Source organism: Globicephala melas, chromosome 2, assembly GCF_963455315.2.
Source record: "Globicephala melas chromosome 2, mGloMel1.2, whole genome shotgun sequence".
NCBI lineage: Eukaryota > Metazoa > Chordata > Mammalia > Artiodactyla > Delphinidae > Globicephala > Globicephala melas.
In genome coordinates, this window is record NC_083315.2 from 144,870,628 (window position 1) to 144,895,333 (window position 24,706).

General features: G+C 46.7%; 1 protein-coding gene across 2 annotated transcripts in view; it reads left to right on the forward strand.

Moving 5' to 3' along the window:
* Positions 1 to 24,706, forward strand: part of GALNT16 (polypeptide N-acetylgalactosaminyltransferase 16) — a 98,887-nt gene that overhangs the window by 962 nt on the left and 73,219 nt on the right. The window lies entirely within an intron of this gene.

Consider the following 24,706-nt stretch of genomic DNA (forward strand, 5'->3'; position numbering starts at 1 on the left):
GCTGCGTGCCCGCCGCGCCCCGCCGGCTTTGTATACGTTGGAGCATTCCTGTCCGTTGTTATGGCAACCTCTGTCGGGCTAGCGGGGCCAGGGCGCACGGATGGAGGGAGGGTGACAACGGGTGGGGGTTGGGAGAAAGTACTGCAAGTTTGGTGGGCCCGGCGTGCACGCGCGACTGGGAACGTGGCGGCTCTCTGGGTGCTGCGCAGCCTGGGCCGGGGGCCGAGGGCCGAGGGCCGGGGGCCGAGGGCTAGGGGTTGTCCGCGTCTCATCCGCCCCCGAAGGCGGCTGGACCTTGCGCGCGGCGAGCCGGCAGTGGGAACCACACGCTGCTAAGCGCGTAGGTGGTTGTGCGCACCCCACTTCAGCCCCTCGGGGGCAAAGGACGTGGGGTGGGTGCGCTGGGTGAGGCAGGGTCGCTAGGGACTTGCTGGACTTTGAGCTCCCTTCTCAGTCCGGGTCAACTTGAACCTGGTTTTTGGGGGGCACGGAGGACTCCCCACTATCACCCCCGGGGTTCTTCGGGTCTGGGAAAGGTCTTGTCCTGAAGGCGTCCCACGCCCCAACACCAGTCCATCACGACGCGCTAACTAGCAGTGTCTGCGCCCAGGCTCGGAGATTGCCTCTCACGAGGTCAGCCCCGCGATGTCAATGCGAGCGGGGAAACCAAGGCGGCGGGGCACGGCGGAGGTGCGGGGGAGCCCCCCAGGCGCTCCGGGGACCTGGGCTGGGGCGTGCCTGTCGCCGCCTCCGCCCGGGCCCCGGGAGCCGGCTCTTTGTGGCAGGGGCACCTGTTGAGACGGGAGGCTCTGGAACCCGCGAGAGGCGCGCTCAGGCGGGCCGCAGTCTTCCGATGGGGGCGGATGGTGGGCGAGACTCTTGGGCGACCCGACTCGCAGGACAGACTGCTGGGCCCGGTGCAGCCTGGCCGGCGGGGGCCGGAAAGAAGGAGAGCAGAGTGAGGGGTTGAGGGTGGGGGAGTGGAGCAGGGTGGCCATTCTGAAACATCTGGGTCTGGGGAGGCAGGGGTGAGGAGCTCCTGGAGAGGCGCAGGGTCAGGAGGGCAAAGGCTTGTGTGGAGTAGACTCTGAGATCTTTGTGCCAAGGCAGCTGAGCCCCAGGAATACGGTGTGTTGTTTGTAGTGGCAGTTGTAGGCGTGGAAGTGCTCTCGTAGTCCCATCCTGCCCTAGATTCCCTTTCTTGTTACCTACCCGGAAAGAAGTGAAAATCCCCTGCAAAAGAACCATATTTCCAGGCTTTGCCTGAGGAGACCTTGGGGTTTGTGGGTTTTCCCCAGCCCCACTCCCCCATTGCCAGATCCCCGTCTGGTTGAGCTCTCTGGGGGTGAGCCTGATTAGGTGGAGTGTTCCCTTCTGGGCTGAGGGTCCCTGCCACTAAGACACTGTTTCCAAAGCACTTGTGGATGTTTGGACGGAAGGGCTGATGAGGGAAAGCCTCCTGTGTTAAAGACCCCAGAATGTTGGGATCTAGGTGGACAGATTCAAGTTGGAACTGGGCAAACCAGGAGTGGCCCCATACCCCCAGGGAGCTCCCACAGCAGGGACTCATCCAAGCTGCCCTGTTCTTACGCTCTGAGAGGGCCAGCTCTGGTCCAGGGTAGGCGGGCCTGGAGTGGCAGGGAAGAGGCAGGCTGCCCAGATGTTCTGTCCTTCTCTGTGGTGACGTGATGGAAGGAGGGTCTGAGCTGCAAGAGGAGGAGGGGAGAGAGGAGGGGGAATGGAAGGGAAGAGCACAGAGATACTAACTGCTGCTCAAAGCCTGAGGCTGGTCTCATCACAGGTGCCTCTGCTTCGGAATCCGGGAAAGCCACTCAGACTGAGAGCCTGGGAATGGTGCTGGGGGCTTGGGGGGGCATTGCTGGAGGTGGGCGGCACTCGTTTTGAGGGGTGGCAATGGCAGGTCATGGGGGCTGCAGTGAACATCCTCTCGGCCCTCTCCCTGTTCCCATGGGGTTTGACTTACTGCAGATTAAAAGAGGGCTGTGAACTGGAAGCCGAGTGAGTTTAAAGTGTGAAGGAGTATCGGGGAGCCAGGAATGGAGGTGCAGGAAGAGAGGGAGAGTGGAAGTTCCTGGGAGTGAGCCGCGAGCCTTCTCTGGCCACTCGGGGCATAGCCAGCTCCCTCGTTGTTCTTAGGCTTTAAGCCCTGAATGTCTGTTCCATAGGCATTGATCCCCAGTCACACCCTGCCTTTGACACAGCCTTGCATTGTATTCCCACATTCGGGGTATTTCGCTTCAGTGGGACTTCCAGTCATCGGCCTGTCTCCTCATTGAATGGAAGCTATCATGCAGGGACAATGCAGGAAGCTTCTTGCACCCCCACCTTGATGAGCACAGCAAGACTTAATAAGTACTGTTACACGAGTGAAGTAAGATTTCTGCCCAACTCTGGGAGCAATGATCCAAGCTTCATATCCCACTAATACTTTATTCCAGCTCCAGCTGACTATAACTAGAGAGCCAGGGGAATGTGTGTTCAGCTTCTCTGGGAGGTAAACCCTTTGTTCAACTTAAAAGGGGCAGGTGCAGCTGAAGATTTAATTTCTCTTTGAAATCTGTGGTTAACCTCTCACTGGTCTTCTTGCCATTCCAGAACACGTCTCTGTCTAGTTGGACCAGAATGCGCTGCATGTGGATTTTCAGATTCTTAGGGAATGATGTGGCTAGTCCGGCTGACAGAGGCTGAGAAAATTCAGACAAGCATCATCATCACTCCCCTGGGGAATCAGAGAGCTGAGCTGGAAAAGGGAGGGTCTGCCTAACAGCCTGGGCCAGGAGGCAGCTCCGTCTTCACAATGTCTGGGTGATTCCAAGCCAGCCAAGTTGTTTCTGGACCTTGGAGACAATTGTTTGGCATTGCAGGGTGTCGGCATGGCAACCGTATGGCCCAGATATCTCAGGGAGGTCCTAATTTTTAATATTCTGTCCTGTTGTCAGCCCATGTGGCATAAATTTTGATGTGAAAAATTGGTTATAGAATCTGTAAAACTAAAGGGAGATACGGACTTCATCCATAAATGGCTGCTTATGATGTGGCAGGGTTTGTGATTTTTCCATGCTGTACGTTAAGGGCAAGGCAGTGGATTTGGGGATATCCACTTGAATCTACATTGATGCTCACTGGCTCTGGACTGCCTCCAAAGCAGGAGGTGGAGCAGACACAGCTGGCCTTCAGTCTTTAGGACTCACAGTCGGGAAGAACATTTGTGGTTGGTTTGGTTTTCCATATGCTAATTCTCTAATAGGCATGGGTGGGATGCGAAGGTGTTACATGGAATTTCACTTTACAGACATATTTTTAAAAGACTATCCATTGTGGGTATTTTCAGGATAGGTGTACTCATTTGCAATGTCTCCTGTTTGAAACCATGAACGTTTTAGGCAAGAGTTTTCCTAAACTGGAGTTTTTTATCCTACAGTTGGGATACTGCTGAGTGAGCATGGACAAAAACTTACATCTCTGGACCTTGGGTATTTTATATGTTAAATTTGGGTGAGGGAAATTCCCTGGTGGTCCAGTGGTTAGGACTCTGCGCTTTCACTGCGCAGGGCATGGGTTCGATCCCTGGTTGGGGAACTAAGAGCCCACAAGCCTCACGGTGTGGCCAAATAAATAAATAAATTTGGGTGAAATGGTTTGTTAGGTGTGTTGATCCTTGGATAAGCTGATGATAGCTTCCTTTCTAGAAGCAAATAAATGGCTTTAAGAGAGTTCTTTTGAATGGTGTTGTGAGATTTATGGCTAGCTGAGGGATACCCCTGTCCAGAGTTGGTCCTGTAGTAACCCCTGAGGCCGCACAGGGATCCCCACTTACCTAGTAGAAGGGAACAAAGAAGATGGCTTTTCCAGCACTGTTCTCTGAGAGCAGAGGCTTCAATTAAAATAAATATAAATTAAATTATATTTAATTTGTGTAGGTGCCCAGTTCTCTTTGCCCCACAGACACCCCCAGTTCCCTTTGCCAACATGTCTGGACTGAAAGGGCTTGGTTTCCCATCCCTGAATTACTCTGTAGGGTTCCAAGGAATGGAACTGTGGCCAGCGGGTAAAAGTTGCAGGGAGAGAGATTTGTTTTTACCAGAAGCAACACTTTCTCACTGAGCTGACTGTCACGGGAATGGTCCAAAGGCTGACCAGGGTTTCTCTTCACACTCCCTGTGGCCAGGTCAGCGCTTTCTTCCAGCAGCAGTGGGAGGAGGAGAAAAAGGCCCGTGTACTGACTGTCTCGGAAGATGTTAGGCAGCTCTGTAACCAAGTTTGAAATAGGGCCCAATTATTATACTGCAAGAGACCTGGCACCCTGGGAAGCAAGGCTGGCTGAACACACTGAGGCCAGGGAGGAGGGTGATGAAAAAGAAACCCATAACTGCCACAGTGCTGTCCCCTCCCTGTTCCTTTGGAGCTGCCAAACAGGGAAGGAGAGGGGGCCAAGGCTGGTCAGAGGCAAGGCTGCAAAGCCGCAAGTGCTGGTCTCAGGCTCTTTCCTGCTCCCCAGAACGAGGCCCACAAAGGTTTTCCACCCACCTGAGGCCCCTTGAGTCTGACCTTCCCATATACCACTTCTATTTCCCTCATCCAGCCTGGGGAGAGTTTCCAGGTGGCCTGTCCTGCATCCCGGGGCCTTGCCCATTGCTTTCCAGGGCGGTGCCGGCTGGCAGTGCCCCTGAGCTGTGTTTATGGAGGAGGCTGAAGCCCAGGCCTGCCTGGCTCCCCAACACCCTGAATTTCAGCCACACCCTTTGCCAGTATCTGGTTAGAGACAGTAAGGCCACCGGAGGACTTCTGTGAACATCTCAGAACAGGTAGGAGTGGCAGACAAGGGGTGTTTGGGGACAGAGGGGGCCATCATTATACTCTGTAGGCAAGATAAGGCTCAGGCCACAGCTGGGGAGACACCGAGGCAAGTCTGCCCCAGGTATGGCCTTTCCACTTTTCTGGACCTATTAGGAAGAGCTGCAAGTTTAGCTTAAGGGCACCAGTGCCACTTCCTTGCCATTCCATGAAGTGAGGTGTGGCTCCGTGGAGATGAGGACAACACTGTCTCAGAGCACAGGGGTTGGGGGGGGGGCGGTGACCACATCTCTTAACATGCTCCAAATTGTGGGCCCTGACGTTGCGATTCACCCAGGCCCTAGCTAGGCCAGGTCCAGGCAGAAGGAAACGGCTCAGGATGGAAACGGATGTTGGCTACCAGGGATGAGGAGGTGAAGGGATAGAAAGAGGATGCAGAATGAAGGCCAAGTGATCCCTCTTCCAGGCTCAACCCTACTCCCAAGGGGCTGTGTTTCCATAATTGAGTCACTTCCACTCTCGGGGTCTTAGTTTCCTCATCTGTCAGATGAGGGTTGAACTAGAGGATCTCCAAGGCCCCTCCCAGCTCAAACCAACTTTGACCTTTTGGACCCATTCCTGCAAAGGTGAGGTGGCCGCAAGCCAGGGCTCGTGGTCTGATGGTGCTTGGATTAAGGAGAATAGGGCCGGGGGTGAGGTGTACAAAGACCAGACCACTTGTGTTCAGAAGAGCATGAAACCAGTTCTCATAAGGAATAAACTGTACCAAGCCCACCCCATTCTCTTCTCTTGAAACACTGTCTGATGGAGGGACGCAGCTCACCTTCTGCTGAAGGAGAATTCCATTGTATTTGTGCATGTCTGGGAGGCATGCAGACACATGTGCAGGAGTGTCTCTGGGTGGACTTCAGACTCTCAACAATCCGGGAAGACCAGAAGGACTTTGCAACAATCTGCAAAGACCCCTGAGTAGAGAATTCATAGTCTCAAGCTCTTGGACTTTATTCAGAAGACAGGCATGGAATTAGGCCACAGCCTAGAAATCCGCTTTTTTTGGCCTCATTGCGAGGCATGTGGGATCTTATTTTCTCGACCTGACATTGAACCCGTACCCTCTGCAGTAGAAGCTAGCAGTCTTAACCACTGGACTGCCAGGGAAGTCCCCGAAATCCACACTTTTTGTAAACATCAGTTTAAGGAGTTCAGAAGGTTGTCCATCTCCTGGTAACCTTCAGGTTTTCATAGGTTACATATACAGCAGATTAAAAGAAGCAAGATGAGGGCAGAGCTAGGAGCTGCTGATACACTGAGAAGTGACAGGTGACAGCAAAGGACCAACCAGCCATGTGAGGTTGGAGCAGCCCCCCTCCCACAGGTACACACTGGTCAGAAGTGCTGAAGGCATCGTTTATTCCTTCACTTGACAATTATTTACTGAGTACCTACTGTGCCAGGACTGTTATAGGCTCTGGGGATAACAAAACAGGCAAAATCCCTGCTCTCAAAGAGCTCACACCCTAGTCGGGGAGACAGACCATAAATAGATATACAATGTGTTAGGTGATGGCAAACGCTATGAAAATAAAATAAAGTGGCAAAAGGGGACAGAAAGATGAGAGAAGGATGGCCAGAAAAGGCTTGTTGGATAAGATGGTGTTTGAGCTGCAGCATGAATGGAAAGAGTGAGCCATGCAGACATCTAGGGAGAGAGTGTACCAGACAGCCAAAGCCCAGGGCAACTATCTCTACAGGGTAAGCAAGGGTAAAAGTGGCCCAAGGTGAAAGCCCAGATCATTAGGCCTTGTAGATCATGGCAAAGATGGGCTCAGAAACATGTTCCTGAGTCATCAGGAAGTGATCAATTACATTCAGTGTACTGGCTTGGGATGTCAGGGAGCTTATGTCATTCAGTTCAGAAAGATTTCCAGCAGTGTCGTCAGATATATTAGTAAGTGTTGGTTCTTAAAGAGGTAACTAGGTTCTTTGAAAAATGTTCTATGGCTGGAACACTTCATTTCCCCACAATGTGAGATCAGTGAGGTACTTGTGTGTCCTGTGTGTGTGTGTGTGTGTGTGTGAGAGAGAGAGAGAGAGAGAGAGAGAGAGGAGGCTGGTGTGGGGGAACAGAGGGTGCTAGTGCCTGAAGAGATTTAAAAGACAAAAGATAATGGAGCCCTTGTTGAAATGTTGGAGTAGGGCAGGACGGGAGGCTGCTCTTGGGGAGAGTTTTGTGCAGGAAGGAGAATTCCTCTGTGCGCTGGTACCTGATCCAGCACCCCTTTGTTTCTTCGTCTGGTTCATCGTGTTCTCTTCAGGTGCATTCGGGACTCCGGAAAAGATGTTTTCTGGCAATGCAGGAACTTGGAATTCTTGCCCTTTCCTGCCCTCTTCTGTACAAACAGACCCTGGAGGCTGAAGCATCCAGGGCCTTCCCGCAGACAGGGAGGTGGGCACCTATGCCTGGGTGGACACCTGAGGCCTGGCAGAATCAACGACCCCACACAGCTTTTTGTTCAGGCAGGAGGTGGGTGAGAGGGGCCGCTTTCTGGAAGTGGGCTCTGCCTGGGCCTGTCTGAGGCCATGTGCACTGATGTTTCGTGGATTTCCCAGTGCCCAGGAGACTGGTATGATGGGGCTTCATGTGGCCGGCAAGCTGCAGCCACTCTATTTTTGTGGTTCAGGTCACACACCTTCAGTCCCAGAGCCCTGTCAGTCATGCGCTTTTAGACACCACTTTTCAGACTTCAGATTTCCATCCCTTTATCTTCTTACAGCAGCTCCGGCTTTTAGCTTCTTTAAACTAACTGCTGGGGAGGGCTTCTGACATTTCAAGGTCTTTAATTTCAAGAGGGTCTAGCCTTGATGCCAGAGGGAACCTATGTTGCCTTCCAAAGTGGCCAAGTCAGTTCCAGGGGGCTTAGCTTCTGCTGCCTCATAAGTCTGCGACCAGATTCTTTGCTTGGAAGCCATCTTTTCCCCTTCCTGTGAAATCCCTTACTGGGTGCTGGGGGACAGCTGGCGGGGGGTATGGGAGGCTGGAGGCATCATCCCAGCGTTTGGGGTAGAGCCCAGCCTGAGGCTCAAGGAGAAAGAAACTGTGATTGATTAGTGATGTCTGCTGTGGTGCTGGTGGCTTGAAGGAGTAAAGTGGTAGGACTGAGCCACAGCCCCCAGATAGTTCACCAACCCAAGAGGCCAGAGGAAGAAAGGGAACCAAGGGACAGAGCGCACCCTACAGGGACCAGGGAAGGCGATGGAGGACCTTTTGGAGCCACAGGCCAAGAGGGATTCCAGATAGGAGCAGAGGTGCCCATAGTAACATTTTAGTACCATCTTGGTGCCACCTTGTATAGGCATGAAAATGGCAAGGGCCTTCTCCCAAAACACCAAAAGGAAATGACTTGCCCCTGGATGAACCCCCAAATTGCCCACCCCTGGTTTTTTGCAAAGCAGAAACACAGCATCACCTAGACAACCCTTCCAGCCAAGCAGGGTCCCTGAACCACACCTGGGCAGGGGCACAGAGCCAGGTTGGGGTGGACTAGCCCAAGAACTGCAGAGCATGGAGCCTGGGAGATCTGAATACCTGTGCTGGGACAAAGCTGAGAGCAACCCAAGCTGAGAGAGTAAGAAAGGGCCTGGTCAGAGGATGAAACCGGTTGTGAGGCCCACACCTGAGCAGGAGTGTCCAGAAGAGCCAGGCCGTGGGTTCCCTGAACATAGTCACAGGGGCTCTGATGGGAGATGGCAGCTGCCCACAGGTAGGGAGAGCCCTGCAGGGTCCAGACCTGCACTGACCAAGGTCAGCAGCCACCAGCCCCGTGTGGCTATTGGGTGCTTGAAACGTGGCTAGTGCAACAGAAGAAACTGAATGTTTAATTTTATTTAATTTTAATTGATTTAAATTTAAAAGCAGACACCCATTTCAGTTATTGGAAAACTTCTAGGAGTGTTTAGAAGAACTTCAGTATATGGAATCTACATTTTCAGCTGTAAATTTTATGAAATCTCAATATAGATAAAATATTTCGGGTGAAAATTTAGTATCTTGTTTTTAATTTGATTTTTAAAATATTTATTTATTTGGTTGCACTGGGTCTTAGTTGCAATAGGTGGGCTCCTTAGTTGCAGCTTTGTGGGCTCCTTAGTTGCGGCTTCATGGGCTCCTTAGTTGTGGCATGCGAACTCTTACTTGGGGCATGCATGTGGGATCTAGTTCCCTGACCAGGGATCGAACCCGGCCTCCTGCATTGGGAGCGCAGAGTTTTACCCACTGTGTCACCAGGGAAGTCCCAAAAATTTAGTATCTTAATTGAAATGTGCAGACTTCCCTGGTGGCGCACTGGTTGGGAGACCACCTGCCAATGCAGGGGACACGGGTTCAATCCCTGGTTCCAGGGGGATCCCACATGCTGCGGAGCAACTGAGCCCGTGCTCCACAACTACTGAGCCTGTGCTCTAGAGCCCGGAAGACACAACTGCTGAGCCCAAGTGCTGCAACTACTGAAGCCCACGCGCCTAGAGCCTGTACTCCGCAACAAGAGAAGCCACCGCAATGAGAAGCCCGTGCACCGCAGTGAAGAGTAGCCCCCTCTCGCCTCAACTAGAGAAAGCCTGCACGCGGCAATGAAGAACCAAAGCAGCCAAAAAATAATTTAAAAAAGAAAGAAAGAAAGAAAGAAATGTGCTATGAGTGTAAAGTACATACTGGATTTCAGAGACTTAGTACAAAAAAGAATTAAAATACTTTACTAATATTTTTTATATTCTGTGCTGAAATAATATTTGGATATATTGGGCTAAATAAAATATATTATTAAAATTAATTTTACCTGTTTTTTTCCTTTTTTTAATGTGGCCACTAGAAATTTTAAAATTATATATATGGCTTGTATCCTGTTTCTTCAGACGTCGCTCGTCCTTACATGTGTTCATGACCCCTTTCTAAAGCGCTACGAGGTTGTCAGCAGAAGGTTATATATAAAGTAAAGAATGCGGCTATGTTCCTAGCTTACCTTGACTTCAGGATGAGTACTTTCTGATCTAGCTACTGCTGAGTCTTTAGTTCCTAATTCACCATTATCTATGGGCACAGACACCTCCCAGTCTGGGCCCTCATCCTTATACCATCATTAAAACCAAAGTCAATGTTTTCTTTCAGTGTCTTCTCTTTTTAAAGTCCCTTCTAGGGCTTCCCTGGTGGCGCAGTGGTTAAGAATCTGCCTGCCAATGCAGGGGACACGGGTTTGAGCCCTGGTCTGGGAAGATCCCACATGCCGCAGAGCAACTAAGCCCGCAAGCCACAACTACTGAGCGCCCACACCTAGAGCGCATGCTCCACAACAAGGGAAGCCACTGCAGTGAGAAGCCTGCACACTGCAATGAAGAGTAGCCCCTGCTCGCCACAACTAGAGAAAGCCGTGCACAGCAACGAAGAACCAAAAGCAGACAAAAATAAATAAATAAACCCAAACAAACAAACAAATAAATAAAGTCCCTTCTAGACATACAGATGGCCAAGAAGCACATGAAAAGCTGCTCAACATCACTAATCATTAGAGAAATGCAAATCAAAACTACAATGAGGTATCAGCTCACACCAGTTAGAATGGGCATCATCAGAAAATCTACAAACAACAAATGCTGGAGAGGGTGTGGAGAAAAGGGAACCCTCTTGCACTGTTGGTGGGAATGTAAATTGATACAGCCACTGTGGAGAACAGTACGGAGCTTCCTTAAAAAACTAAAAATAGAATTACCATATGACCTAGCAATCCCACTACTGGGCATATACCCAGAGAAAACCATAATTCAAAAAGACACATGCACCCCAATGTTCCCTGCAGCACTATTTTCGATAGCCAGGTCGTGGAAGCAACCTAAATGCCCATCGACAGACGAATGGATAAGGAAGATGTGGTACATACATACAATGGAATATTACTCAGCCATAAAAAGGGATGAAATTGGGTCATTTGTAGAGACATGGATGGATCTAGAGACTGTCATACAGAGTGAAGTAAGTCAGAAAGAGAAAAACAAATATTGTATATTAACACATATATATGGATCTAGAAAAATGGTACAGATGAACCAGTTTGCAAGGCAGAAATAGAGATACAGATGTAGAGAACAAACGTATGGACACCAAGAGGGGAAAGTGGCCGGGCAGGGTGGTGGTGGTGGGATGAACTGGGAGATTGGGATTGATATATATACACTAATATGTATAAAATAGATAATTAATAAAAACCTGCTGTATAAAAAATAAGTAAAATAGGGCTTCCCTGGTGGCGCAGTGGTTGAGAGTCCGCCTGCCGATGCAGGGGACACGGGTTTGTGCCCCGGTCCGGGAAGATCCCACATGCCACGGAGTGGCTGGGCCCGTGAGCCATGGCCACTGAGCCTGCGCGTCTGGAGCCTGTGCTCCGCAACGGGAGAGGCCACAACAGTGAGAGCCCACGTACCACAAAAAAAAAAAAAAAAAAAAAAGTAAAATAAATTCAAATAAAAATAAAATTGAGGTATAATTGGAAAAAAAAAAAAGTCCCTTCTAAACTCTTGCTGTGATGAAAATCGGTTTTGGATGAGAGGTAAGAGCAGTGGAGGCAGGGAGCCTTTTTACTCCCTTGGAAACTACAGGGATTAGTTCCAGTCTGTTGCTTTTGATGTTTTGTCTTTGTCCTGTTAGAGCCAGAATGACAAATAGGTCTCAGCTCTACTGCCAACTCAGAACCTGTGGAAGTGGTGTCCTGGAGCACTGTGGTGAGAAGGATTCTGAAGCTGCATCCAGACTGAGTGGGAAACAGACAGTTGATTAGCCATGTCTGTAAAGGGCAAGTAAGGGGACTGTAGAACATGTACATTGTATTTACTGATCCTGCATTGATGAAGCTGCCTTATCCGAGAGATTTTCTCCACTTAAAGCACATGCTTTGGGACTTCCTTGTGGTCCGATGGGTAAGACTCCGCACTCCCAATGCAGGGGGACTGGGTTCAATTCCTGGTTGGGGAAGTAGATCCCACATGCATGCTGCAACTAAGAAGTCTGCATGCCGCAACTAAAAGATCCCGCGTGCCACAACTAAGACCCGGCGCAGCCTAAATAAGTAAATAAAAAGAAAGATATGCTTTAAGACATTGACCACTTTGAAGAAGCAGGGATGAGGCTTGTATTGAGTCAGATGTGCAGAGGAATGTTCTTTTTTCTCCCTTTGGACGTGGTACATGTTTAATATACAAGAGATGGGAAATCAAAAAGGACCTGAAAAATCACCCTAAAACCCACCATTCAGGCTTACCACTATTAACATTTTGGTGAATAATCAATTCAGATCTTTTTTGGTGAATTTTTCTTAGTGAAATCATACATTTTATCCTGCTTTGTATCGGGTTCTTTTCATATAACACTTTATCTTTCTATGTCACCTTTCTATGTCATTGTCTTCTTCCAAATATTTTTTGATGGCTGCCTAGAATTTCAGTGGGTGAATGTTCCATAGATTATATAATCACAGTTCATAAATGATGGATATTTACATTAGACTGAACAATATGAAACTGTTCTTTTTAGATGAAAAATAGTCAAATGTTCGCAGTTTCATATGGTTCAACCAAATGTTCTCCTGTTTTTTATTTTCGTGAACAACACAACAATGAATATCCTTGCAGGTAAATCTTTACACATAGCCTTGATTAATTCCTTAGATAAATACCTGGAAATGGAGTTGTTGAATAAATACCTGGAAATGGAGTTGTTGAATAAAACATCAAAAAATAAAGACATAATCTGATAGGGCTGGGATTAGGGTGAGGTGAGTGAGGTGAGCGCTGTAAGTGCAGGGCTGGATCCTGTCTTTAAAATTTTAATATTTGATTTAAGAAAATATTTCAGGGCTTCCCTGGTGGCGCAGTGGTTGAGAGTCCGCCTGCCAATGCGGGGGACACAGGTTCGTGCCCTGGTCCGGGAGGATCCCACATGCCGCAGAGCGGCTGGGCCCGTGAGCCATGGTGGCTGAGCCTGCGCGTCCAGAGCCTGTTCTCCGCAATGGGAGAGGCCACAACAGTGAGAGGCCCTCGTACCAAAAAAAAAAAAAGAAAATATTTCAGTAAAATATAATCTATGTTAATTCCTGAATTTTTTTGGTGCCCCTTTACATTTTGCACCTGAGTTCCTCACTTCTCTCACACTAATCCCAGCCCTAGATAACAGTAGTATTTACCTTTTTGAATTGTTATGATGAGTGACTGCGCGTAAACCTCTCAAAACAGCATCCACGGTGAGCACAATAAATGTTGTGTACATTTCCACTCGGAAGGCATTTGTTTTCTAGTGCGTGACAAGCACTGAACTAGAAGTTGGGGTGCAAAGGTGAATGAGCCCCGGCTCCTGCTCTCTAGTTGCTTGGGCTTGGAAGGGAGCTGATGAGGGTGGGGAGGTCTGTGGGTACCATCACAGGGCATGTGCTGAGTAGAGCGAAGTCTTTGCCTCCCTCGCTGAGAGGGTGATGATGTGACTGACACTTTATTTATTTATTTATTTCACAAGACAACTTCAATTAAAAACTTTTATTGCATATATATACATTCTTTTTTATATTCTTTTCCATTATGGTATATCAGGATATTGAATAAAGTTCCCTGTGCTATACAGTAGGACCTTGTTGTTTATCCATTCTATATATAACAATTTGCATCTGCTAATCCCAAATTCCCAATCCATCCCTCCTCCCCCCCCACCCTTGACAACCACAAGTCTACATCTGTGAGTTTGTTTCTGTTTCGTAGATAAGTTCATTTGTGTCATATTTTAGATTTCACATACAAGTGATATCATACGATATTTGCCTTTTTCTTTCTGACTTACTTCACTTAGTATGATAATCTTTAGGTCTATCCATGTTGCTGCAAATGGCATTTAAATCTTTTTATGGCCGAGTAGTATTCCATTGTATATGTACACCACATCTTCTTTATCCATTCATCTGTCGATGGACACTTGGGTTGTTTCCATGCCTTGGCTGTTGTGAATAGTGCTGCTATGAACATAGGGGTGCACGTATCTATTTGAATTACAGTTTGGTCTGGATATATGCCCAGGAGTGGGATTGCTGGATCACATGGCAACTCTATTTTTAGTTTTCTGAGACACCTCCATACTGTTTTCCATAGTGGCTGCACCAACTTACATTCCCACCAACAGTGTTGGAGGGTTCCCTTTTCTCCACATCCTCTCCAGCGTTTGTTATTTGTAGACTTTTTAATGATGGCCATTCTCATTGTAGTTTTGATTTGCATGTCTCTAATAATTAGCAGTGTTGAGCATCTTTTCATGTGCCTGTTGGCCATCTGTATGTCTTCTTTGGGGAAATGTCTATTTAGGGCTTCTGGTGGCCAAAACTTTAAAGATGAGCATATGCTGGCTGAACATGGAGAGAAAGGAATGTCAGGCAGGAGGTGTGGCCTGAGTAAAGGCATGGTATGCTATGCCCAATTCCAGGTCATTTTCTAAGGTTGTAGCCTGGAATGGGGGGTGCGGGGTAGGTCAAGAATGAGACTGGGTGGGTGGGGGAAGACCCTGGGATTCCACCCTGAGCCGAGCATTCGTTCTGTTCCCAAGTCTCACTGACTACAGGAGAGCTCAGCCTAGAATGGTCCACTTTTACTCCCAGGGGTGCCGCTTTCCCTGGGTAACAGAAATGGCAATATTGATGACTAATATTGATTTCTTCTTCTTATTTTCCTATGTTTAATTGCAGTAAAATACACATAACATAAACTTTACCATATAAACCATTTAAAAATGTACACAGTGGCATTAAGTACATTCACACTGTTGTGCAAGTGTCACCACCATCCATCTCCAGAACACTTTCATCATCGTAAACTCAAACTCCGCACCCATTAAACACTAACTCTCTATTCCTGCCAGCCCTTGGAAAGCACCATTCTACTTTCTGTCTCAGTGAATGTGCCTCCTCTAGGTACCTCCTGTAAGTGGAATCATACAGTACTTGTCTTTTTGAGACTGGCTTATTCCACTTAGCATAGTGTCCTCAAGGTTCCTCCACTTTACAGCATATGTCAGAATTTCCTTCCTTTTCGTTGTTTTGTTTTAATTTTTGGATTTTATTTTATTTATTTTTTTATACAGCACGTTCTTATTAGTTATCCATTGTATACCTATTAGTGTATATATGTCAATCCCAATCTCCCGGTTCGTCACACACACCCCCAACCCCTGCCACTTTCCCCCCTTGGTGTCTATACGTTTGTTCTCTACATCTGTGTTGCAATTTCTGCCCTGCAAACCAGTTCATCTGTACCATTTTTCTAGCTTCCACATATATGCATTAATATACGATATTTGTTTTTCTTTTTCTGACCTATTTCACTCTGTATGACAGTCTCTAGATCCATCCACGTCTCTACAAATGACCAAATTACATCCCTTTTTATGGCTGAGTAATATTCCATTGTATATATGTACCACATCTTCTTTATCCATTCGTCTGTCAGTGAGCATTTAGGTTGCTTCCATGACCTGGCTATCGAAAATAGTGCTGCAGTGAACATTGGGGTGCATGTGTCTTTTTGAATTATGGTTTTCTCTGGGTATATGCCCAGTAGTGGGATTGCTGGGTCATATGGTAATTCTATTTTCAGTTTTTTAAGGAAGCTCCGTACTGTTCTCCACAGTGGCTGTATCAATTTACATTCCCACCAACAGTGCAAGAGGGTTCCCTTTTCTCCACACCCTCTCCAGCATTTGTTGTTTGTAGATTGTCTGATGATGCCCATTCTAACTGGTGTGAGGTGATAACCTCATTGTAGTTTTGATTTGCATTTCTCTAATGATTAGTGATGTTGAGCAGCTTTTCATGTGCTTCTTGGCCATCTGCATGTCTTCTTTGGAGAAATGTCTATTTAGGTTTTCTGCCCATTTTTGGATTCCGCTGTCTGTTTTTTTAATATTGAGCTGCATGAGCTGTTTATATATTTTGGAGATTAATCCTTTGTCCATTGATTCATTAGCAAATATTTTCTCCCATTCTGAGGGTTGTCTTTTTCTCTTGTTTGTAGTTTCCTTTGCTTTGCAAAAGCTTTTAAGTTTCATTAGGTCCCATTTGTTTATTTTTGTTTTTATTTCCATTACTCTAGGAGGGGGATCAAAAAAGATCCTGCTGTGATTTATGTCAAAGTGTTCTTCCTATGTTTTCCTCTAAGAGTTTTATAGTGTCTGGTCTTACATTTAGGTCTCTAATCCATTTTGAGTTTATTTTTGTGTATAGTGTTAGGGAGTGTTCTAATTTCATTCTTTTACATGTAGCTGTCCAGTTTTCCCAGCACCACTTATTGAAGAGACTGTCTTTTCTCCATTGTATATCCTTGCCTCCTTTGTCATAGATTAGTTGACCATAGGTCAACTAATGGGTTTATCTCTGGGCTTTCTATCCTGTTCCATTGATCTATATTTCTGTTTTTGTGCCAGTATCATATTGTCTTGATTACTGTAGCTTTGTAGTATAGTCTGCAGTCAGGGAGTCTGATTCCTCCAGCTCCGTTTTTTTCCTTCAAGACGGCTTTGGCTATTCAGGGTCTTCTGTGTCTCCATACAAATTTTAAGACTTTTTGTTCTAGTTCTGTAAAAAATGCCATTGGTAATTTGATAGGGATTGCATTGAATCTGTAGATTGCTTTCGGTAGTATAGTCATTTTCACAACGTTGATTCTTCCAATCCAAAAACATGGTATATCTCTCCATCTGTTTGTATCATCTTTTATTTCTTTCAACAGTGTCTTATAGTTTTCTTCATGCAGGTCTTTTGTCTCGCTAGGTAGATTTATTCCTAGGTTTTTTATTCCTTTAATTGCAGTGGTCAAGGGGAGTGTTTCCTTAATTTCTCTTTCAGATTTTTCATCATTAGTATATAGGAATGCAAGAGATTTCTGTGCATTAATTTTGTATCCTGCAACTTTACCAAATTCATTGATTACCTCTAGTACTTTTCTGATGGCATCTTTAGGATTCTCTGTGTATAGTATCATGTCATCTGCCAACAGTGACAGGTTTACTTCTTCTTTTCCAATTTGTATTCCTTTTATTTCTTTTTCTTCTCTGATTGCCATGGCTAGGACTTCCAAAACTATGTTGAATAATAGTGGTGAGAGTGGACATCCTTGTCTTGTTCCTGATCTTAGAGGAAATGCTTTCAGTTTTTCACCATTGAGAATGATGTTTGTTGTGGGTTTGTCATATATGGCCTTTATTATATTGAGGTAGGTTCCCTCTATGCCCACTTTCTGGAGAGTTTTTATCATAAATGGGTGTTGAATTTTGTCAAAAGCTTTTTCTGCATCTATTGAGATGATCATATGGTTTTTCTTCTTCAATTTGTTAATGTGGTGTGTCACATGGATTGTTTTGCATATATTGAAGGATCCTTGCATCCCTGGGATAAATCCCACTTGATCATGGTGTATGATCCTTTTAATGTATTGTTGGATTCTGTTTGCTAGTATTTTGTTGAGGATTTTTGCAGCTATATTCATGAGTAATATTGGTCTGTGATTGTCTTTTTCTGTAGTATCTGTGTCTGGTTTTGGTATCAGGGTGATGTGGCCTCATAGAATGAGTTTGGGTGTGTTCCTTCCTCTGCAGTTTTTTGGAAGAGTTTGAGAAGGATGGGTGTTAGCTTTTGTCTAAATGTTTGATAGAATTCACCTGTGAAGCCATCTGGTCCTGGACTTTTGTTTGTTGGAAGATTTTTAATCACAGTTTCAATTTCATTACTTGTGATTGGTCTGTTCATATCTTCTATTTCTTCCTGGTTCAGTCTTGGAAGGTTATACCTTTCTAAGAATTTGTCCATTTCTTCCAGGTTGTCCATTTTATTGGCATAGAGTTGCTTGTAGTAGTCTCTTAATATGCTTTGTATTTCGCGATGTCTGTTGTAACTTCTTTTTCATTTCTAATTTTATTGAGTTGAGTTCTCTCCTTCTTTTTCTTGATGAGTCTGGCTACTGGTTTATCAATTTTGTTTATCTTCTCAAAGAACCAGCTTTTAGTTTTATTGATCTTTGCCATTGTTTTCTTGATTTCTATTTCATTTATTTCTGCTCTGATATTTATGATTTCTTTCCTTCTGCTAACTTTGGGTTTTGTTTTTTCTTTCTTTAGTTCCTTTAGGTATAAGGTTAGGTTGTTTATTTGAGATTTTTCTTGTTTCTTGAGGTAGGCTTGTACTGCTATAAACTTCCCTCTTAGAACTGCTTTTGTTGCATCCCATACATTTGGGATCATCATGTTTTCATTGTCATTTGTCTCTAGGTATTTTTTGATTTCCTCAGTGATCTCTTGGTTATTTCGTAATATAGTGTTTAGCTTTAGCCTCCATGTGTTTGTATTTTTTACGTTATTTTTCCCTGTAATTGATTTCTAATCTCCTAGCGTTGTGGTCAGAAAAGATGCTTGATACGATTTCAATTTTGTTAAATTTACTGAGGCTTGATTTGTGACCCAAGATGTGATCTATCCTGGAGCATGTTCTGTGCGCACTCAAGAAGAAGTGTAATCTGCTCTTTTTGGATGGAATGTACTATAATATCAATGAAATCTATCTGGCCTATTGTGTCATTTAAATCTTGTGTTTCCTTATTAATTTTCTATATGGATGATCTGTCTGTTGGTGTAAGTGAGGTGTTAAACTCCCCCACTATTATTGTGTTACTGTTGATTTCCTCTTTTATAGCTGTTAGCAGTTGCCTTATGTATTGAGGTGCTCCTATGTTGGGTGCATATAGATTTATAATTGTTATATCTTCTTATTGGATTGATCCCTTGATCATTATGTAGTGTCCTTCCTTTTCTCTTGTAAAATTTTTTATTTTACAGTCTATTTTATCTGATATGGGTATTGCTACCCCAGCTTTCCTTTGATTTCCACTTGCATGGAATATCTTTTTCCATCTCCTCACTTTCAGTCTGTATGTGTTCCTACGTCTGAAGTGGGTCTCTTGTGGACAGCATATATATGGGTCTTGTTTTTGTATCCATTCAGCCAGCCTGTGTCTTTTGGTTGGAGCATTTAATCCATTCACTTTTAAGGTAATTATTGATATGTATGTTTCTATTACCATTTTCTTAATTGCTTTGGGTTTGTTTTTGTAGGTCCTTTTCTTCTCTTGTGTTTCCCACTTAGAGAAATTCCTTTAGCATTTGTTGTAGAGCTGGTTTGGTGATGCTGAATTCTCTTAGCTTTTGCTTGTCTGTAAAGCTTTTGACTTCTCCATGGAATCTGAATGAGATCGTTGCTGGGTAGAGTAATCTTGGTTGTAGGTTCTTCCCTTTCATCACTTTAAATATGTCATGCCATTCCCTTCTGGCTTGTAGAGTTTCTGCTGAGAAATCAGCTGTTAACCTTATGGGAGTTCCCTTGTATGTTATTTGTTGTTTTTCCCTTGCTGCTTTCAATAATTTTTCTTTGTCTTTAATTTTTGCCAATTTGATTACTATGTGTCTCGGCATGTTTCTCCTTGGGTTTATCCTGTCTGGGACTTTTCTGTGCTTCCTGGACTCTGGTGGCTATTTCCTTTCCCATGTAAGGGAAGTTTTCAACTATAATCTCTTCAAATATTTTCTCACGTCCTTTCTCTCTCTTTTCTGCTTCTGGGACCCCTGTAATGCAAATGTTGTTGCGTTTAATGTTGTCCCAGAGGTCTCTTAGGCTGTCTTCATTTCTTTTCATTCTGTTTTCTTTATTCTGTTCCACAGCAGTGAATTCCACCATTCTCTCTTCCAGGTCACTTATCCGTTCTTCTGCCTCAGTATTCTGGCCCTCTAGTGTAGTTTTCATTTCAGTTATTGTATTGTTCATCTCTGTTTGTTTGTTCTTTAATTCTTCTAGGTCTTTGCTAAACATGACTTACATCTTTTGATCTTTGCCTCCATTGTTTTTCCGAGGTCCTGGATCATCTTCACTGTCACTATTCTGAATTCTTTTTCTGGAAGGTTGCCTATCTCCACTTCATTTAGTTGTTTTTCTGGGGTTGTATCTTGTTCCTTCATCTGGTACATAGCCCTCTGCCTTTTCATCTTGTCTATCTTTCTGTGAATGTGGTTTTTGTTCCACAGGCTGCAGGGTTGTAGTTCTTCTTGCTTCTGCTCTGTGCCTTCTGGTGAATGAGGCTGTCTAAGAGGATTGTGCAAGCTTCCTGATGGGAGGGACTGGTGCTGGGTAGAGCTGGGTGTTGCTCTGGTGGGCAGAGCTCAGTAAAACTTTAATCCACTTGACTGCTGATGAGTGGGGCTGGGTTCCCTCTCTGTTGGTTATTTGGCATGAGGTGGCCCAACGCTGGAGCGTACCCCAGCTCTTTGGTGGGGCTAATGGAGGACTCTGGGAAGGCCAACGCCTAGGAATACTTCCCAGAACTTCTGCTGCCAGTATCCTTGTCCTCACGGTGAGACACAACCACCCCCGCCTCTGCAGGAGAACCCCCAACACTAGCAGGTAGGTCTAGTTCAGTCTCCCCTGGGGTCACTGCTCCTTCCCCTGGGTCCCGATGCGCACACTACTTTGTGTGTGCCCTCCAAGAGTGGAGTGTCTGTTTCCCCCAGTCCTGTCGAAGTCCTGCAATCAAATTCCGCTAGCCTTCAAAGTCTGATTCTCTAGGAATTCCTCCTCCCATTGCCAAACCCCCAGGTTGGGAAGCCTGACGTGGGGCTCAGAACCTTCACTCCAGTGGGTGGACTTCTGTGATACAAGTGTTCTCCAGTTTGTGAGTCACCCACCCAGCAGTTATGGGATTTGATTTTATTGTGATTGTGCCCCTCCTACCGTCTCATTGTGGCTTCTCCTTTGTCTTTGGTTGTGGGGTACCTTTTTTGGTGAGTTCCAGTGTCTTCCTGTCGATGATTTTTCAGCAGTTGGTTGTGATTCCAGTGTTCTCGCAAGAGGGAGTGCAGAATTTCCTTCCTTTTTGAGGCTGAACACTTTCTATCATATGCATGTACCACATTTTGCTTATCCATTCATTTGTTGTGGACACTGGGTTGTTTCCAACTTTTGGCTACAGTGAATGATGCAGCTATGAACGTGGATGTATAGATATTTCAGTTCTTCCAGGTACATACCCAGAAATGGAATTGCTGGATCATATGGTAATTCTATGTTTAATATTTTGAGGAGCTGCCATACTGTTTTCCTATTCTTATTATTTTTACCAGATAAGAGAGCTGAGGCACCAGGTACACTGCCTGCCCCTAGTGATGCTGGTTGACTGAATGAGTAACTTGCCTAAGGCCCCACAGCTAGAGGTGGGGGAGTGAGGTCAGAACAAATTCAAACCCAGGGGCCAACCCAGGGGCCAAAGGCTCTTTATCTCCAGGTTATTCCCATTTCCTGAGAGGGCCTGGCTCTCATCAGTCCTGGGAGGAGTCTCACCCTCCCTTCTCCCTTCCCTCCTTTTGGGGCAGAATCTGAGGATACAGCCATTAGGGAGCCCCCAACCCTTTGCAGCAATTAGTTCCAAAGTTGCCAGTGATAACTGTGACTCTTAGGAAAAGAAAGGGGCAGGCAGGTCCAGCCTCAGTCACCCACGTCCAGGAGAAAAAGAGCAGCTTGGGCTGCTCGTGACTAATGAAAACTTGGAGCCTTCGCCCCATGCCCACGCCACTCCCCGAGGGCCCAGGCACCCGCTACTGTGTCATCAACCCAATCACGCTAGAGATTACTCCTCCTTAGCTGATCCTGCACACCCAGCAGACAGGGTTAGCGTTTGTACCTGACCTCCACGGTGCCTGGTATGTGGTGAGCACTCTGATTCTGGGATATTTGAACCTACAGGGCCTCCTGTATGATGGGCCCAGGGCAAAGAACTTTACCCATGTTCTCTGACTTGACTCTGTGAGCTAGGGACTGTTAGTGTCTCCATTTGACAGATGAAGATACTATGGCTCAGAGAGCGAGCGACCTGTTTGCTGTTGCAGCCAATCCTCTGCAGTGCTGGGATATGCAGCAGGGGGCTGCTCACCACAGACTCATACAGGAGAGGGGAAATCCATGGCCGCTCCAGGCTCGTTAGGTTTGGGAGGTCTCACTTGAAGCCCCCACTTGAATCCCTAGATTAGGCGGGAGGAAAAGAGGGGTGATTCCAAACCTGGTGGACCCCTGTGCCCTGCTTGTCCGCCTTCCCCTCTTTGCAGGGTTCTGTGAGCTCCGGAGGTGGAAAGGGCTCTCCTTTGTTGCGAACAGGGCTGTGTGGTCAGGACACCAGCCCAGCCCTCCATCCTCCTGGACTCCACATGCTCCCGTGACCCGGGGAGCCCTGACTGCTCAAGACAATGACATCACTCTGTTCTCTCAGGACGCAGGCCTGTGGCATTTCTGAGGCCCGATATTTCACAGGCCTGGGGAGCCCCACTAAGTCCGCCATCACTCCAGACACAGTTCTCTGCCCCAGCATGGGGGTGTTGGTAGCAGCTGAGCCTGTCCTCAGGGCCCGTCTAAACCACAAGCCACCACGATGGTCATTAGAGAAATGATATTCCTTCTAAAATTACTTCCTGCTGGTGAGTACTTGCATACACAGAGCATGTCAAAGACCAGGTGTTAGGACTATTGATTTTCCATAAGTTACGTGGTGGTGGTTTGCCCCAAAGGACCTCTGAGAGACATCAGAATTGATAAAGATTATGTTTGCACTTGGTAGCTTTTTTTTCTTTACATGCAGACAATTCAAGCTGCACGGTGAGGTCAGTACCCTTCACAGGGGCTTGGAACCTGGAACCGCCCTTGTCCTCTAGAGGCGATTCCTTGCATCGTTCCTTTGCACACTACCAGCTTGGACACGTTGTATGTTGGAGCACACAGGCCTGAAGTCAGCCAGGCCCAGGGTCAAATCCCCTACTTTATTGATCTCTTAATGTTCCCTCTGTTCACTGCGTCCCAGCCACACTGCCCTCCTGTCTTAACATCAGGAAGTCAAGTTGTTCTGCCCCAGGTCCTTTGCACAGGTGGTCCCCTCTGCCGAGAGCCTCCACCCCCACCCCAGAGCTGACCATACTGGCTCATCTCTCCTGCCTTTTACCTTGCTTTATTGCCTTCCCCACACTTATCACTCCTGCAAATGATCTTGATTATGTGTTCTTTACCGCTCTCCAACTCACCCCCTTTACCTGAGAGCTCCCTTCTGTACCACCAGAGCAAGACCTGCCATGCAGCTACCTGTAAATACGTGTAGTTACCATGGGGCAAGTGACCTGACCTCTCTAAGCCTCTGTTTCTTCATCTGTTCAGTGGGCATAATTACTCATGAGGGCTACATTAAAAGAGATATACCATACACATGGGGGGTGGCATAGAGCAGGCACATCACAAATGGTGAATCGCTAATGTCCTTCACTTGAGTTCCTTGAGAGCAAAGAGCACGTCTGTCTCGTGCTCTGGTAGGTTACAGGCACCGGAGAGTGTTTACCTACCAGTAAACATTGACCGAATCAGCGGGAAGCTGACCATTATTGGTAAGGCTGCTGTTTCTTTGCTCACAGCTTGGCCCTTTGTGGGCCGTATCACCCGTGTCTTGGTTGCCAGGACATCGGAGCGTCTGCCAGATTCACACTTGTCCTCTTACAGGTTTTGATTCTTGGGCTCAGGCGAGTAAGGAGCTTGGTGTAATACTCCAGGAAGCTTGTCCAGGGTAGGAAAGATGGGGTGATGGTCATCACAGGAGTTAAGACCGTGGACCCTGAAGTCTAACTGCCTTGGGTTTAAATCTAGCTTCACTGGTTATTAGCTGTGTGATCTTGGGCAAGTTACTTAACCTGTCTGTGTCTCAGTACCTACATCACAGGGTAGTTATGAGGATTTGACTGTTTACTATAAGTAGTGCTCTTAGAATGGTGCCTGGCACTTAGTAAGTGCTATGTTAAGATTGTTATTATTATTATCCCTCTGTTTTCTCTGCTTCCCTGTGTTGTGTCTTCACTCACGTAAGATACAATCATTAAACACCTACAATGCATCCAGAACTGTGCAGGGTACCAGGGAATCAAAGGTGAACCAGTATCCTGGCCCCTGTCCTCAAGGTGCTTACAGTCAGGCGGGAGAATACATGATGACAGAGGTGTGGATAGATACCAGGGGACGACAGACCTAAGAAGAATGATCAGGGCTTCCCTGGTGGCGCAGTGGTTTAGAATCCACCTGCCAATGCAAGGGACACAGGTTCGAGCCCTGGTCTGGAAAGATCCCACATGCCGTGGAGCAACGAAGCCTGAGAGCCACAACTACTGAGCCCACGCACCACAACTACTGAAGCTTGCGCGCCTAGAGCCCATGCTCTGCAACAAGAGAAGCCCGCGCACTGCAACGAATAGTAGCCCCCGCTCGCCACAACTAGAGAAAGACCGCGCGCAGCAACGATGACCCAGAGCAGCCAAAAATTAAAAAAAAAAAAAAAAAAAGAATGATTCCGCTCAGCCGTTCCCCCTCCTGGTTTGGAAAAATAGATTCCTGCCTCAGGGCGCTCACACCTGCCTTGCTGAACATCTCTCTCTGACCCTGTCCTGGGACTAGACTCATCCTGACTTCTCAGAGCTGTCAGGGGCCATGGAGACCTGCATCTCTTCCCTCTCTCCCACCCAACCCCTGCTTCAGTTCCTCCAGGAAAGGCTGTCGGCTCTTCGGCCACAGGGAACGGGGAGTACAGCCGCCTCCTTGATGCTGGCAGTGGGGCCATCCTGCCACCTTCCAGCCTCAAGGACCCTGGACCACCACTGTCAGCAAGGACAGAGGAACACAAATGTCGGGGAGTGGGGTTGGCGGGTTGGTGGCACACAGATAGGTATAACTGAGGAACCCTCAGCCCCGCCTCAGCTCCTGGGGCTGCCACT